The 5,656-nt window shown below is 44.2% G+C and overlaps 1 long non-coding RNA gene across 1 annotated transcript in view; it reads right to left on the bottom strand.

Annotated features, from left to right (window-relative positions):
• Window positions 1–4,102: 4,102 nt before the first annotated feature.
• Window positions 4,103–5,656, bottom strand: part of LOC103587970 — a 109,292-nt gene continuing 107,738 nt past the window's right edge. The window contains exon 3 of the long non-coding RNA XR_550273.1: window positions 4,103–4,166. This is a non-coding gene — a long non-coding RNA (uncharacterized LOC103587970). The remainder of the gene's footprint in view (window positions 4,167–5,656) is intronic.

Raw genomic sequence — 5,656 nt, 5'->3', positions numbered from 1 at the left:
ACACAGGCAGCGGTCAGCAGGCTCCAAATGTTCCTACAGGTGGACTCTCACCTAGACTGGGGAGTGGGGAGGCGGCAAGCCCCTTTTGGCTCTAGCCGTAATGACAACTTCATAGTTAACTGCTGTCAGTTGCACAGGTGCATTTCAGCTTCTATCAAACTTATTACTCATGTCTTATTTCTCAGTTGGCTCAGAACTGGGGAAGAGAAGAGAACTCTTTTAAGATAAAAGTTTTTGTAAGATAAAAACCTTCCCTCCCCCAGCAGACCTCAAAACTAAATTAGGAATCACTATCCTAATCTATCAAGCCTGTCACCTTAATGAAAAATCCTTCAAATCTCTTTCTTAATAGCTCCAAAGACATTGCTAGACTGAGAAGTCTGGCCCCAAAGGCAAATTCAACAGACAGTGAATACTGGGGCATGGGGTGGGAAAAAGGATAAAAGGATTTCAGTGCCAGGATAAAACCCTGGGATACACGGTTCATGGTCAATAGCCACAAAGAGGAAGATGAGGAAATGTGAGTATTTTGATATTCTTACCTTTTGACTTCATATCTACATTTTTTTAAAGACCACACAAGAAAACTAATTTCTTGAGTTTATCTTTTCTTTGAAAATTGTAAGGGCCGAGCCCGTGGCGCACTCGGGAGAGTGTGGCTCTGGGAGCGCAGTAGCGCTCCCGCCGCGGGTTCGGATCCCATATAGGGATGACCGGTGCGCTCACAGCGCTCACTGGGTGAGCGCGGTGCAGCCGGTCTCAAAAAAAAAGGACAAAAAAAAAAAAAGAAAAGAAAAGAAAACTGTAATAACATTTTTAAATATATTTACACACTTGCCTTACAACTTCCTCGGGAGATAGGATCGGAATATAACATTACCGTGAACAAATACTAATGGGGTGGTTGCTATTCACAGGCTCAGTTCTGAGCATTACAGAAACTATACTTTAAAAAAAAGAAGAATAAAGTGAGAGCTTGCCCTCTACTTAGAAAGACTGCTCAGGTCCCCAAAGCAACATATATCATAAAAGGAAACACAGGACAAGTTTCAAATGGATGGCACAGATTTTTTTAAATGCTTCAGGAGTTCACCAGAGGCAAGCATCTGTTAAAATCAAGAGTGCTTACGATGGTTTCACAAAGGATTTTATAGATGGGAAAACATCAGAGAGACGTTAACGCCCAACTACACATCAGTGGAGAAACTGCAATTAGAAACTGCACCTCCAGTAAAGCTTCTGCAAGGTAAGAAATGGGTGGTGGGTTTCTCTGTGCAGCCCTACTGTGTCTGGTACTGCAGTCTACCCTGGCAGGTGTCCCCTCACTCTGCAGCATATTAAACTAGCCCTCTGCTTCCTTGGATTTCACACAGCTTTGTGGCACTGCCCACCTTCCAGCCAGGAGCAGCTGACCGCGATGTATGGGGAACGCTCTCCCCACCGTGCCGTGCCGTTCTGACAGAGCCACTCTGCCACAGGGAGCATGAAAAGCTCAGACTCTCCGCCCACTTTCAATTGCTAAGGCAGGGAGGTGCTGCCAGCCCTGCTGGCACGTTCAGAGGCCTGCAGAATTTTACTATAGGCATTGCCTTCTCCCTTACCAAGTTCCAAGTTCGATGGGGACAGGGGGCAAGTGTTAATAGCAGAGACAGATCATAACAATTACAAAGTCCACATGCTCTGCACTATCACAGGCCCCAGGAGAGGAAAGGCAGGAGAAGATAAGGTAGCAAATCAAAGGGGGTATGAGGGCTGTGCTCATCCTGCCCAGGATACACTGGCTGTCATAGTCATTATATTTTTTCTGGCTGCACAGACATGTTGCTATGGAACCAATACATGCCATTGCCACTTGGCCTCTAGCAAATAAAATCGCAGTGCTGGCAGGAGCATCCCTACATTTCCCTTAAAGAGATACCATCGGTGGCGAGCACTGCTTGAGCTTAGAAACAGCAGCAGCGTTATTCCCAGGATCCAGCCCCATCGCACACTATGAAATAGAACCTAGTGACTCAGGTTTTACAAAGTGCACAAGCATGGCGGGACCAGCCTCTGAGCTTCTTTTTTAGGAAAAAAAAAGACTCATGGCTTCAGTTGTGTTTAGTTCCGCACCCCCATTTGGTAAAAGCAAACAGCTTATGATATTTGGGTAATAATTTGATGCCTCCCGAGTGTTAACATCAAACTTCTCATGACCCCAGCAGGAAGGCAAAGTAACTGCGGTAGTCTTCAGGGGTCTTCACCATTTTCTTTCATCCCTTTACCATTTCTGCCTCAGACCCCTCTCTACCAGTTCATTCTTTACCAAAAGAAGAGTACAATGCAGGCACGGAATCTGGCATTTCTCCACTTTCCTAAGTTCCTTAATTGTCCCTTACTCTTAGTCTTATTAATCTCTTGATTCTATAGAGACCTTTAGAATCCCCAGTGAGCAACAGATCTCAATGTCCCACACAATATACTGTGGTGCATTCTACAGATAAATCTTCTGGTCTTTTCTTGGATAAGATGGGGAAATGGAAACCCCCAAGTTCACACTTATAATGAACAAACATGGGTGCAGACCCAGCATCTGGGGAGACAGGAGAGATCCATATCAGAGTAATGAGCAGGTGATCCATCAGTGAATCTGCAATTCATGTTCTAAATTCCATTCTCTGGTAGAAACTAGACTATCTCTGTATCTGGGTAAGGAGACATATCAAGTTCCTTAATACAGACTCCAGTTAGGGCAGAAGAGGAGCCCCCGTTTGTTAAGAAAAAGTGACTAAGTTGACAAGTGGATAAAGTAAGAGACAAAAGCTTTTAATGCTACGTGTAGAACATCCCCTAGGTGAGATGAAAAGTTTTGAGAATAAGTGCATGTAGCTCACCAACCTAAACGAACACGATTCCGAGCCATCTTAGCATAGGACTCCTCAAAGGAACCACAGGCAAGTCTACCTTCCTGGATTCCAGTGGAGAATCATGTTCTTACCCTTCTCTCCATCTTACTGCATGACTGCTCTCTTATGTAAAAACCAACTAACTTTTTTTTTAAATGAATACATGTTTCTCTGAAAGTCTCTATGACCATAGGCCAAATTTGCACTGCACTACAAGAAGAACCCTGTTAGCCATTACTTCGCAGGTGTAGACAGCCCCGAGTGGGGGTGTGCAGGTCTGCAGCTGGCAAGCCCACACTTGCAGGTGCACCACAGTTTCTAGATGCAAAACAGATGTGCCTCTGAGTCTCAGCACATGACAACATGATGTTGCAAATGTAGTGGTTTGCAAAAGGCACAAAGGAAAATTTTCCCTCTTGATGAGGTCCATAACAGAAGTCTTCTGGGTACAGCTGCTCCACTAACCCCTCGTGATAATGGCCAAGTATGATCACAGAAAGTTAAATGGCTAAACAGCACCACTCTTGACCCTGGCCTTAGGGGAGATCATTATCATTAGCTTATCAGTACTATATTAAATCGAACTACCTATATAACTCTATATCCTCAGATAGAATCTGTGGATTCAAAAAAAAACAGCTTTGTGCAGGGCAAAGACCACGCAACTGGGATCAAATATCTCTCTCATACACCTGGCGCTGCTACTGTCTGTAAAGCCCCAAACTGTTGAAGCCCTCTGGACCTCAGCTGCCTCATTCATACATGGGATTTTTGCCATATAAGCTCGAAGGTCCCATCTAGCGCTCACAACCTATTACTCTTTGTCATGGTATTCATGAGACAGCGCAGTCATGTGAACACAACAGACGGTTTCCCCTTGCCCACGGCCGTCTTTCCATGTGCAGCAGTCACTGAAGGAAAGAAACTTCCTCTCTCATCCTCTCTGTGAGCCAGACAAGGTAACAGCAACGATGACTTTATAAGAGGCACCACATGTGAACAGCAAAAAGGAACGGCGGAAAAATCTATGAGGGAAACCATCCTCTCTAAAGGACCCAGCAATGAAGAGAGTTAAAGAATTGAAAGGACATCTTAGTTCCAAGCAAGAGAAAACTTCCAGAGAATGCATGCTATCAAACACTGTTTCTTGGAGCATCACAATAATTGAATAAAGTTTTGATGCGGGTAAAAATATATGGTGGACTCAGAGGATCACTTACCCTACGAACACGGCAGGTTGATTTCTTTTCACCAAGAAAATGGTCTAATTTCTTTGGAAAACTGCAAGAGAAAAAAGATTTAAAACAACATTAAGTCCATTCTCTAGTGCAGGTGTGCAGGCCTAGAGATGATAAGAAATTCCACACCTAGCCCTTTGGCACTTACTAGGTGCACAATAAACATCTGGAGACGACGCGCTTTGCTCTTTCCCAGCATGGTACACCCACAGCCCCATTCCCCGCAGTCATCGGTAATTAGGCTCATATGGGAATGTGGACTTGGCAGAGAGACGCTGCAGGCCACATATCAGGCAGCTGAATAATCCCATGCGGAAGCCACGGTGTCTGAGATACTGAGCGACCAAGCCAAGCGTGGGAAAAAACCCAGACGAGGAGAATGTGGGGCAGAGGAAGGCTGAAAGACAAAGGCAGATAAGGGAGCGACAGCAACAGACTGTTTAATCTACAGCACAGAAGGAACTAACTTCAAGATCCAATTTTTAAAAAATTTCCAGAGACTGTTTTAAAGATGTCATTGCAGGTTTAGGAGGGGATGTAAGGCAAAGCTATTCCAGCTCCTGAGGTTCTGCTGGCAAGTTTCACACAGTCCCGGAGGCTTTGGGACTTTTTTCTGAGCTGTAAGAAGGTCACTGCTCTCTTGCCCTCTCCTAGGAGGAAGGGGAATGCTAGTGCCTATGGAGAGTCTTCTCCTCAGGGTGTCATGCTAGCCTGGAGGCAGAGCCCCAGACTCAGTTTCTCAGAATCTGAAAGGTACACATCAATGTGCCAGAGAGAAGCCCACAAGTGATTAGGTGACACCTACTGCACTGATGGAGTGATGCTGGCTGTTGAGAAGATCATGCTCAAATAAAAAAGACTACCAGAAAACAATGCAAGCCGTGAAAAATGTGACATACTGGCAAAATCTCTGAGGACCTTCCTCTTCTTAAAGCAATGCTTTATAATCCACTCGCTCACAGGAGCCTTTTCATCCTCATGACAGACAAGACGTCCACAGTGAGAATTAGAAAGACCACAAAACTGATTGCAGGGTCAGACCTAGCCTGAGTCTCAGCGCAGTCACATACTAGCTGTGTGACTCCAGTGACTTCAGCTTTCTCCACCCTTTCCCATTTGCATAATAGCAAGAATAATACCAACTTCATAGAACGTTTGAGTTCTCAGTGCTGTGCTTGGTGTGGAGAAAAGAATTAATAAAAAGAAAAAGCTTTATTACTATTTGGTATAACATGTTTACATATCTGTAACAACAGAGGAGAAACACAGGAGAGATTTTCATAATTTTACAGTTTACCAGAATGTACCTGTACCACATTTTCTTTTTCCCCACCCCCCCAAAATTAGATGAAACAAATGACAACAAAATAAAACTGTTTACTGTAGAACAATCAGATAATATAGATAGGGGGGAAAGCCCAAATAACACAAATCAGCAAAAGTCCCACTAACAATCACTATCAACATTCTTATTTCTATGGCTCCAGGCTCTCTCCTATGCCCAAGTTACAGAGTGTATTATACACATACTCA

Source organism: Galeopterus variegatus, unplaced genomic scaffold (assembly GCF_000696425.1).
Source record: "Galeopterus variegatus unplaced genomic scaffold, G_variegatus-3.0.2 Scaffold508, whole genome shotgun sequence".
In the NCBI taxonomy this organism is placed as follows: Eukaryota; Metazoa; Chordata; class Mammalia; order Dermoptera; family Cynocephalidae; genus Galeopterus; species Galeopterus variegatus.
This window is presented reverse-complemented; position numbering and strand designations above follow the sequence as displayed.